Source organism: Lepidochelys kempii, chromosome 1, assembly GCF_965140285.1.
Source record: "Lepidochelys kempii isolate rLepKem1 chromosome 1, rLepKem1.hap1, whole genome shotgun sequence".
Classification (NCBI taxonomy): domain Eukaryota; kingdom Metazoa; phylum Chordata; order Testudines; family Cheloniidae; genus Lepidochelys; species Lepidochelys kempii.
The window spans coordinates 173,359,254-173,371,460 of NC_136380.1; the positions used below are offsets into that span (position 1 = coordinate 173,359,254).

Here is a 12,207-nt window from a genome sequence, read left to right on the forward strand (position 1 = left end):
TTGTCAAAGTGACAGATTTGCTCTGGAAAAGTTAACAATTAAGATTAGAAAAAAGAAATATATATTGCATGTTACAAATCATAGTTTGTAATACAAATAGGGCTGTCCTTGTTGAGCAAGTCATGCTAAAGCAGAAGCAACTGTATTTAAATTCAAATAGAACAAAGAAAGATTAATTTTACTCAGATTTCTCTCATCTGCAGGAAATGTTTACTCAATATACAATGCTAACAGGTTATGGAACATATAATTGCAAAGCTTAAAGACTTTCAAATGTAGTGTTAAAAGTTAAAAATCTTTGCAACATTCAAACTTGCATTTTGGGGGATTACCGTACTACCTACAAGGCTGTGCGGTCTAGGGACATAGAGCAGGTGAGTGCTGTTCCTGGCTCTACCCCTGAATCACTTTGTAACCATGGTCAAATCAGATTACCTTTCCATACAATCATATTACTCAGGTGGAAAACAGTGTCAATAGTAACCATTTAACTTAGAGGTGGGGGAGAGATTATGTCTCCCTAACAGTGTAGAGGCAGGGAGTTATTTTGCCCCAATCCACCTTTGTGGTGTGGGGGGGAGCGGAGAAGAGAATGGAGGCATAGTCTCTCTGCTTCCCAGTAGTATTCAGCACATGACAGGAGTGACTGGTATTACTTCCAGACGCTCTAGTGGCCCTGGAATAGGTGTCTCTGTGTGGGACAAAGGCAGGGAAATGCACTGGGGAGGGCACTACCATGGCTGTAGCAAGGGACACTTCCCAACATACTCCCCTCAAAACACAGGAGGCATTAGTGAAATCCCTGCCCCACTGAAGTATCTGGAAGTTTTGCTATTAACATCAGTGGAGCCGAGATGTCACCCCTTGTGTCTCCAGCCACCTCCATTTAGGTGGCACATCATCTTCTGCAGTGCAGCTCATCTAAGCAAGAAGCATAAATCAGCCCTTATTATTTTGAAATCCTCAGTTGAAAGTTCCTAGATAAGTAACATATTTATGATTGTTGTTATATGGCTAATTCCAAATAGCACTTAAATCTAGGTGAAAAACTTAGATGGGACACAAAGCCATGAGTTTGTGAAGCTGGGAATTGGCAGAACATGCTGAAGGAAGGACTGTTATCTCTAAATGTCGCCAGTTATAACCATAAACAACATATGTGCTCCACAAGCAAAGTTGTATCATGGAGCCTCTGCTAGCCATCCCAAACTTACCTAATATGCAATACAGGCTGTTCTGAAAACTACCATGACACTGGGGCCCCAGAATGAACCCTCCTTTGCAATCTACCTCTTGTTCCTGTTCCTCCTAGTAATTCCTCTTCTCCCATCTCCAAGACCTAAGTTGAAATAGGTTATATTGATATTTACAAAGCTTCTCCAGTTTGTTGCAGTGGATGTTCAGTATCATGTGAATATAACTATGGATGGAACACACCCATTTTCTCTCTGATTGCTCCTTCATCTCCTTTGTGTAAGGAGTTGTTTTGGAACTATGTGTCAGAGCTGGTATTCCAGAATGCTCCCTGTATCAAAAAATGTGGGTGAGAGCATCCACCTGGATAATAACTTCCACTTTTGTAGGCAAATATTGGCTATTTGGTTGTATGTACAAGGTTCCTCCCAAAGTGCCTTCTTTTAAATAAAAGTATTCCCTATCAATTACTTTTAGTATTTCCTTGATTTTTTCTAATCAAAATTGTTATGGCTTTATTGTTTGTTTAATTCTTGAACTAACATTACCATTATGATAAAATCTAGCACTTTCATAATGTGTACACTTAAAAAAAAATCCATAGGCCTCAAAGCAAAATACAAAGATGGCCGTGCATGATCATCCCTGTTTTAAATAAAGAGAAACAGTACTCCATAGTGCAAAAGTCACTCTAAAATGACTGATTTGAAAAATCAGTAAAGAGTAGGAAACAGAACTCAAGTATATTGACTCTTGGTCCAGAAACTTTAGTAATAAGTCTTGTTAGAGAGATATACAGCACCCAGGTTGCCGAGGTCACCGGGGTCAAGAGGCTGCAGAAGGGACAAGTCCACCTGGGAGGCAGGAGGAGGAGGTAAATGGGGCTGCGGAGTGGGAGCCAGGGGCTCAGACATGTCCCCTCTCCACCCTCCCAGCAGCATAACTCCTACAGGGCTGCCGCCACTCCACCTGCTGCTGCTCTGCCTGCTGAGCAGCTGCCCTCTGCTCAGGGAGCAGTACTTAAAGGGTGCCAAAGAAAGTTCATCAGGGTGCCATTTTCCCTAAGGCCAGCCCTGGAGAGATACAAAAGTACCGGAAGGCTCAAAGTATGACCTCCCTTTTTCTCATATAACCTATTCCAAAACAATGATACAACGTTAGCAGTCCCACACTCAAGACCAACCTGGAAAAACAAAATGATCGGTTTTCCCACAGAGGGAAAACAATTTGGTAAGGAGAAAGAATTTGTTTTCGTCCTTCAAAGAGATAAACCATGAGCGATTATTTCAAAACTATGAAAAACAATCTTGACTGTATCATATTTTATTGTAATTACTCCTACAGAGCCAGAGTACTGAGCTGAGTGCATAAAACAATGTTTGTATCAAGGTCTTATGAAAACTCTGGCAATTTTTCTTAAATTTCCCAGCAAAGAGAGTGTTTGCTTAGTTGTTTTTTTAAATCAATGACTACTCAGAACAGACTCAAGAGGATATGCTTCAGAATATAACTGATATATACTTTTGTATGTTCTGTGCTTAGTCTTTTCAATAATGTAGGGATGGCATTTAGTCGGACATCAGTACACATATTTTGGGCCAACTACAGTCCTGGGAGAGGAATTGCACTGGAGAGGAATTCATCCCCTGGGGCAGGTCAGATAGTGATAGTGCCAGGGTCCTCCCTTGGGTACTCTGCAATGGGAGCGAAGATTTAGGTTCCAGGTTGGTTTCCACAGAAGCCCTTGGAGGTGTGCTGAATCACCACATTGACCAACCAGTCTGGCCCCAACTCCCTCATGCAAGTTTCAAGGCCCCGGAGATAGAGGCTGAGGGGGTAGAGGATATTCTTTGCTCCGAGAGACTGAAGGAGTGAGATTAGTATACTAATCATCACCTTTGTTGCCAGTTATGCTACTATGTCTTATCACTGTGGTTCTCAACCAGGGGTCCACACCAAGCAGGTGTCGGGGGTGGGTGGGCACCAAGTATGGCCAGCATTAGATTTGGTGGGGCTCAGGGCAGAAAGCTGAAGCCCCACAACATGGGGCTGATGCCCTGTGCCCTGAGCCCCACCAGTGCCCAGGGCTGAAGCTGAAGCCTGACTAACTTAGCTTCATGGGGCCCCATGTGGCATGGGGCCCAGGCAGTGCCCTGCTTGCTACTCTCTAGTGCTGGCCCTGGCTTTTATATGCAAAAAACAAAACAAAACAAAACAAAAAAAAACAGTTGCTGTGGCAGAGATAGTCTGTGGAGTTTTTTTTTTTTTCTTTTTACAGTGTATTCGGGGGGAGGGCTCAGAGAGAAAAAGATTGAGAACACCTGTCTTGTCATATAACAGAGGCAGGATGATCTTGTAGTTACGACACTATTGTGCAAATCAGATGCATCTACCATAGATCTGCATCTACCATAGATTTCCTCTGTAACCTTGGGTAAGCAGTTAGTTTCTCTTTGTTTCATTTTGAATTAGTAAAATGGGGAGATTAATGGGGAGCTGAAGCTTCTCGATACCACCATAATATAAATAAATAATAACACAATAAACTCAATAGACTATGAATCCAGAAACAACTAATTTGACTATGCCACAAATGTTGCTGATTTGCTTCTAAGTTGGTAAAATGTTATCACAGTTTATGTGCAGAAAAACAGTTATCCTTCAGGACAACTAAGAAAAAAAAACCTCCAGGCTTGATTTTCTTCATTAATATCACAATACTTCACACTTGTAGTGGCTTTTATGTAAGAATATCAAACCACCTTACAAAAAGTGGCTAAGTACTTGTATTCCCATTTTATAGATTATTAAACCGAGGTACACAGATGAAGTAATTTACCTAGGTCACAGGATATGACAGTGGGAGAACTAAGAACAGAGCTCAGGTTTCCTACTTCCTAGTTCCGCTGCTCCAACCTCTACAAAATGGTGCTTCCTTTACCTCCTTTCCAAAGTATTTCTTCACTATTAATAGGTCCTCTCTTTCCATGTCAACAGCTGGATCAGAGATCACTTTATTCCTCTGTTATTATGAAGAAGATCAATGGTTATCTTGACCAGAGACGATGCAACAAATGTTAATTTAACAAACCTGAGATATCATTTCTTATGAGATGGTACATTTTCTCTGCTGTCTAAAGAACATCACTTCTTAACTGACTCACCACATAACTGGCTAGCCTATATATTTAAAGACAAATAGCATTAAGAAGGAAGGAAAGATTCCACTTTTGCTTAGTCTTGGGCGCCTCTTCTAAGACGAACAACGATGTCAGTTATGAGTGTTGATTTCAATAGCTGAACACCTAGGCATTAAAAATTGGATAGAGATCACCTACATTCAAATAGACTTATATCTTTCCTGTACTGTGCAAAAACGTGTTTTATTTATTTATGTATTGTAATTATTACCAGCAGATCAAGCACTAAATTTCTCAGTATAACCAGCTGTTTTGATGCCACTTGGACCTGTGGATCACTAACGTGCTACTTTAACACTAAACCAGCCCTCCTACATCTAAAAGGTGAGCAGCTTTGAGTGAGACGATTTACCCCCATTAAAAAGAAAATAATACTGCAGAAAAATTGAGCTTGGATAATTCAGTTACATTGTATTTGGTCAGTGAATGGAAGCACAGCTCAAAGGAAAGACTTGTGTCAAATAAGTGTAGGGCAAAGCTCAGAGTCAACTCAGTGAATCTTTGAGAATGACCACACCGCACCCCCCGAAGCAGGGGGAACACTGTCTGGACTTGCTGAAGGAAGACAGCAGTGCTTTATGGAGGTGGAGAGAGGGCAAAAGAAGATCAGAAACTGCTGCAAAAGGTGAGCAGTGATCAGCTTTGTGGGACTGATTCACCCCCGCCCCCGGAATGTGAGGTTGGAAGGCTATAAAGGTGCAAGCCCTGGGTGTTGGAAGCCCCTTTTTCCACACAGCAGGCCTCATGGGCTGACGGATGGAGATGCTCATGGGGAAGCATCCACGCATGCAGGTGGGCAGGCTGTGTTTGCTAGTGGGACCATCAGCAGTGCTGTGCGACAAGTGGTCAGTGAAGTTGTTTCTGAGGTTGTTTCAACAGCATTGCAGAGCTTTCAAATTATATGGGTTCACCCAGAACCAGGATGTTCTTCTCCACTGAACTCAAGAGATGGGGGCCATGCTAATTGCAGTATGATCTGCAAAAGACAGAGGTTGTGGGGGCGGGGCGCGATTGTTGGCATGGGTGATATCCTGGCTTGCAGTGTGGCAAAAAGTAATTGTTGCAAGGGCCTCAGTGAGCTGTGGGGTCTGGGTTCAAACTGTCCCTCTGTGAGTTTACTTGGGGAAGACAGGAGTGGTCCTAACGGGGTAATAGATAGTCTAGCCTGGGAGCAGACAGACAGGGTCTCTCTGTCTTATCAGAGACCCATGACAGACCCGTCTGAGGGGCACACCCTTGAGGGGGACACTAATGGTGTTATACAGCTGCTTCAAGCTAGTTTGCAATTGTTGCAACAACTTCAGGGATCTCTGAGTGAGGGGTCTGGACGGGGTGACAGGGTGGGCCCAGCCTGGGCTCAAGTTTGGGAGGCAGGAGATGGGCAGATGGGGCAGATCCCCCGCACAGATATGGGAGCCCCTGGTGGGGATGAAGCCCCTGGGCACATTTTGACTCAACGGCTGTTAGGAAATACAACTTCATGGGATAGAGTAGAGGTTCCTGTGGGGAGCTAGGGAGGTGCAGGGCACTGAGAATACCCCATAAGTCAGTCTCAAGTACAGTTATGGTGGGGTGGCTGACCCGATGGAGTTCACCTTCTCAGTACAATTAAGGATAAAATCCTGAGAGGGGAATACATGGTCATATTATCCTTGTCGCACAGGGAGGTGTTGACAGAGAGTAAGCATGGGCAGAGCAAGCAGAATAGAGAGCTGCCCAAGCAGCCAAGCGTGCCTAGAACATGGGAAAATTGAGAGGCTCCCTTCCTTATCTACGCAGGTGTGATAGTACAGGCTTACCCGGAGAGAAGCCCTCCCTTGTTTAAGTGTATGGACATAATCAGGCGGACATACAATATGTTTAGGGGCATATCCTGGTTTAATTATAATGAGCAGTTTAGATTGAAGGCAGCAACACAAACTGGGATCCAGTGGGACATACGTCATCACACACTGTGATTGGAGTGGATGACTCCGAGGGGACCAGGAGTTCACACAGACAGTAGCTTGTTCATCCCATAGGAAGCTCAGTAGGGGCCTGAGTCATGTAATGATATTTGCAGGCATTTAATGACCGTGGTTGTTTTTGCAGTACCTGTAAATTTAGGCATGTTTGCGAGACATGTTTTGGGACCCATTCAGCCCATTCTTGCCAGAGCGGTAGGGGACGGTCACAAGGAGGAAACAGGATTGCGGGTGGCTGAGGTGCCAGCCACAGGTTGTTCGGTTGGAACAGATTATGTTCACAGAACAGAAGCAGGGGAAGGGGGCAAGCTGAGGATGGTGCAATGGGCATGGGCACCAACACCAATTAGGTCGGAGCTGTTAAGGGTTCTCCTCTGTGATTACCCTAACAAAACAGATGGAGCATATTTGTGGGAGGGGTTTACTGTGGGATTTCAGATCCCCATTTCAGAGAATAGGACCCATGTGATGTCAAAAAAATTGAAGTCAGTATTTGGGATGGGACATATTGCTCAAGAAAAGATTACACAGGAATTAAATGAGGGCAGGGTGGCAGGGCCATTTGATCAATTATCTATAGAAAACTTAAGGGTTTCTCACCTGGGTTTGATCCCCAAGACGACTCCAGGGACATACCAATTAATTCATCACCTCTCATACCCACGAGTCGGCTCTATTAATGATGGGATAGACCCGGCGATATGTTCGTGCACTATTCCCCCACTGACGAAGCCATTTGTATGGTTAGGTCTTGTGGCCCGGGGGCACTAATGGCTAACATTAAGTGTGATATCAAGTCTGCTTTTTGACTGCTGCCGGTGCACCCATTGGACTTTGACCTTTTGGGTTTCTCTTTTGAGGGACAATTGTATTGTGACAAGGTTATGCCCATGGGCTGTTTGGTATCTGGTTCAGCATCTGAAAAAATTAGTACAATGTTGCACTGGGCAGTGGTTTCGGGCAGCTGGACTATGCCAAGTAGTGCATTATTTAGACGACTTTTTGTTTGTGGGACAAGGTGGGTCAGATGGGTGTGTTCACCTGTTGGACACATTTCAGGTCCTGGCTAAATGACTGGGGGTACTCCAGTGGAAGAAAATACAGAGGACCCTTCCACTATGTTGACCTACCTGGGGATCGAGCTGGACACCAGGGAGTGCATTCTGCGACTCCCTCAGGATAAGCTTCTGGAGCTATTGAGATTGCTCAGGAAAGCTGTAAGAGCCAAAAAAAAAAAAAAATCCATGCTGCGAGACCTGCAGTCTATTCTGTGGCACTTGAACTTTGCCTGCATGGTTGTTGCCCTGGGGTGAGCATTTTGCGCCTGGATTGTGGTGGCAACAGTGGGCATAGCCAGGCTACACCATTACATACGAGTTAATAGAGAGATGAAGGAAGACTTGAAGGTGTGGGAACGTTTTTTGAGCCAATTTAATGGGGTGTCATTGTGGAGGAAGTAATGGTTATGACGGGGGGTGGGGGGTTAAAAATCCATTCGGATGCTTCAGGGGGTACAGGTTTTGGCCTGTTTTATCAAGGCAGGTGATGTGCCCAGAAATGACCTGCTATCTGGATGCAAATTGGGGCTGTGTGTGATATGACTTTCCTGGAATTCTTCCCCATTTTAGTTGCAACAGTTATTTGGGGACCGGAGCTGACTAAGTAAAGGGCATGTTTCTGGTGCGACAACATGGCAGTGGTACAAATTATTAATTGCCAAACGTGCAGATCACAGAGGATTATGAAGTTAGTGAGTTCTACAATGTTTAAACCTTAACATCTGTTTTTCTTCCAAGCACATGCCAGAGATGAATAATGGCATAGCAGACACCTTGTCTCGTTTTCAGTTTGACAGATTTTCTGAGCTTGCACCAGGAGCTAGCAACGAACCTGAGCAGATGCCACTGGCTCTATGGAGCCTCAGTATATGATGTTATCAGTGGCATGGAAATTCTTGGCTCCAGGCACACAGCTCAGCTATAAAGGAAGTTTAAGGAGTTCTTCCAATTTCAGGATCTGGAATGCTGGTCACAGATATTGCCCACTACAGAGGGGCAGAGGTTGCGATACCTGGTCATTGACAATCCAGCTGCTGACGTCCTTGATAATCCTGGCATAGTGCAAGGCACAATGGGTTATTTCGGGAGAATGGGGCTTCACATATTTGAGCTGCTATAAAAGAGGCTATTGGGCAATGTCTGGAACCCAACTGGGTTCGTGGGGGAGGCAGCCAAGCTAATTGCTGGCACCTCCTGGTGGCGGGTGTCCAGTGCAGGTACTCCATAGGGAAGGTATCCATTGACCAGATAAATAGCCTGCTAAAGCACTTAAAAGGAGGTGCGGGATAAGGGAACAGAACAGGGGAGGGAGGAGCCAACCCCTCCCCATTCTTATAGTCCACCTTAACCCTCCTACGAGGGGGTTGGACGGTAATGTCCAAGCCATGGATTGGCTGGGGAACCTGGATGGAATATGAAGGGGGTGGAAGCCCTAGGTAATGATTTGAATAAACATGGATTTGCCTTCACTGTGCACTTTATCTGCTGGGTAGTCCCAGACATCTAATAATAAAGTGGCAGCCTTATTAAAATCCATATCAAGTGTCTCCTGTCCTTCTCTCAGTATAGCCAAACAAAGTTAACTATTCCCACTCTGTTCATACATTATCTGAGACATTAGTCACCAAATGTAATATATAATATAATGTATATACTATAATACACAATGTAATAAGTTCATGACAAAATGATTTATCATGACAAATATTAAAAATACACAAAAATATTTAATTCACAATATCTTACTCTTTTTAATAAATATGTAAACAATACTCTAGATGATGTATGTAACAAGAAAATGTGTGTGTGTGTTACAAATATGGTAAGAATAAGATTCTGCCTTCCAAGTCTGATGAGTCCCTTCTCTGGCAGACCGCTTCATGTCCTCAGAGATGCTAAGGTCTCACAAGCTGTGCCTTGAGCTCTCCTCACATTTCTTTCATGTGCTGCTGATTTTTAGATTAAATATTGACAGATGAAGTTATAAAATTCATTATACACAGTCAGCTTTTCCAGCATTGTATTTATTAGTAGAAATAGGACACTTCTCCATAAACGTCCACATCTATGGGTTAATACAGCCTTGTGTTAGACCACCAAAACCTGCAGCTAAGTCCTTTGAGTTGCGGAGCAACCCCCAGAGATTTTCAGCACTGTCAACTCCTTTTGAATTTAATGTGAGTGGAGGGTACTCTGCATCCTTCAGGATTGGACCCATTCACATTCAGAATCTTGAAAATAGTCACAAGGACATTCAAGTTGTGATTAAGCAGTATACTGTTTGGTATAAAACAGAAGACATTTTGAATAAGGCTTATATATAAATGTTTCTAAAGTGGTAGCATCATGATGTATTCTCCATTTAAAAACATACACACAGAAAAGAACACTGCTCTCTAGACTGACCTAGACCAGATTGGGTATAAGCAAGGAGATATTTCACTTTCAAAAACAAAAGGCTCAAATGGGTAAAAAATCCGTTCTTACAATTTATGTATAAACTCAAATAACAAACAAACTGAAATCTGAAAGATGACCTGGTGACTTTCCAACTCAGCTGCAGAAGGTGAGATCATGCAAAAAGTCAGGAGCAAATGTACATTTCTTCCTGCCCAAAAAATTAGGATTGACAAAGCTGCACTAAAGCAGGATGAGAGATGACAAACTTGGTGCAGAGATAGTCTTTTTGTTCTGTGTTCGTAAAGTACCTAGTTCAATGGGGTCCTTGTGTATGATTAGGGCCCCTAGACACCACAGAAATACAAATAAATAATAATAAATGTATAAGAACTGCCTGTTTTCTAGTTCTGGTCAAAAATTTTCATCAGAACTGGAAAAAACAAAACAAAAACAAACAAAAAAAAACCAAGAAATGGAAAATAGCTTTTGTTGGGCTATACCAAAAGAAGGGCAGAAGACTCTTGATATGGATTTAATCAGACTGCAACTTTATTATTAGACATCTCAGACTACCTGGCAGATAAAAGTGTACAGTGCAGGTAACTCTATGTTTAGTCAAATGACTCCCTGCCATACCAATCATAGGAGCCCTGAACCCCCATTCAGTGCTTTAACCAGCACCTTCTTTTAAGTCCTTTACTAGGCAATTTATCTGGTCACTGGATGCCTTCCCTCTAGGAATACCTGGCCTGGACACATGCCCCACATTTACAAAATAAGTTGCGACATATTGCCTAACCACCTTTTCTCCTCACCAAAAAAAAGGTCCTCCCTCACACCCACTGTGAAGAAGGCGAAAAAACCCTACTCCACCGAAGCCAATATGCTGTGAGGGAAAATTTCTTCCCAGCCCCCCTATAAAGGAGCAACTAGCACAATGCCCACAGCAGATCCTAACCACACCTGACATTTGAACCTCTAGGGGAGGGAAGGTGGGTGCTGCCTTGCTTGCTGCTTGGAGAAAGGGTTTCCAACACCCAGGGCTTGCACCTTTAAAGCCTTCTGTCCCTTATATTCCTGGAGAAGAATCAGTGCTGCAAAGCTGACTGCCACCCACCTTTTTGCAGTAGTTTCTTACCTCCTTCTCCCACCACCATAAAGTACTGCTACTTTCCTTTGGGAAGCCCGGACAACGTTCCCCCTGCTACAGGTGTGGTGCGATCATTTTAACAACACAGAAAAATGTCTGAAAATGTCTGGGTTGCCATAAAATGTTAAGTTTTCATCAAGAAATCAGTCTCCCCCCACACCCCATTTTTGGCTTTTCAGTTTTGTGATACTTGGGAAAAAAATCAAGGAAATTTTTCTACAAGAACAAAATTGTTTTTCATCAAAAATGGTCACAGGAAAAAATAATTTCTCCAATCAGCTCTACTGTTAACATATAACACAAAGCAGAATGAGAATCCAACCACCGTCCCAGCTAACTGAAGGTATCACAAACTGAGTACTCATAGGGTGAATAGAATAAAGGAAGAAGTTCCTCAGGTGTCAGTCCACAGAGGTCTTTTCTTACACTCAGATGTCTGGAAGTGTGACAGAAAAAGTACACACACAACAAAATATATAAAAAACACATAACAAAGAATAGTTTTAAAAGCATCAACATGCCAGCAAATAGAATTTTCAGCTAATGCTCTTGGCACAGCAATAATACTCAGGAGGGGAATGAACTCCCACCAGAAATAAAGGATACTTATGCAATCTCATTTTGCTATGAATGGTAAAACCAGGCTACTTCAACAATGAAGTTGTTGTAAAAAAAGTCCAACAAGCAAAATAACAATTGTAAAAAGAATCATATAAATCATACAGCATACATGATCAAAAATAGTCACAGAATTCTAATACAAACCCATGGATGGGTGTGGGGAGAGGAAGTGAATTTTACCCAAGTGCTAAGAAGCTGTTGGACTCAATGCCTGGCACATAAATTGGCACAAATCCATTTAACATCCAATCATTCAGCCACAATGCTTCAATGACTTAGCAACATGATCTGAATACTGAACGCTTTAAAAATAATTTTGATGGGTGCCACAAAGCCATAGACCATACCAAAAAAGAAAATAAAAAAGCCTCTGAGACATGCACAAACCACAAACAGTGCATTTGCCTTGAAAGATAAATGCCCCTACAAAAATATTCTTTCAACAAAGCTTTGACCTGGGCAATGCCCCCTGGGCATAAACCTAAAATACAAGAGTCCATACTTTTACTGGTTGGACACTATTCTAACCATACTTCTAGTATCCACTTCATAAACACTATATGAATGTTCAGTGACTCAAAGAAAATGGTAGTACTATTTTATTTCTACCAATCACCCCT

General features: G+C 42.8%; 1 protein-coding gene across 4 annotated transcripts in view; it reads right to left on the reverse strand.

Moving 5' to 3' along the window:
• Positions 1–12,207, reverse strand: part of NCAM2 (neural cell adhesion molecule 2) — a 558,500-nt gene that overhangs the window by 537,840 nt on the left and 8,453 nt on the right. The window lies entirely within an intron of this gene.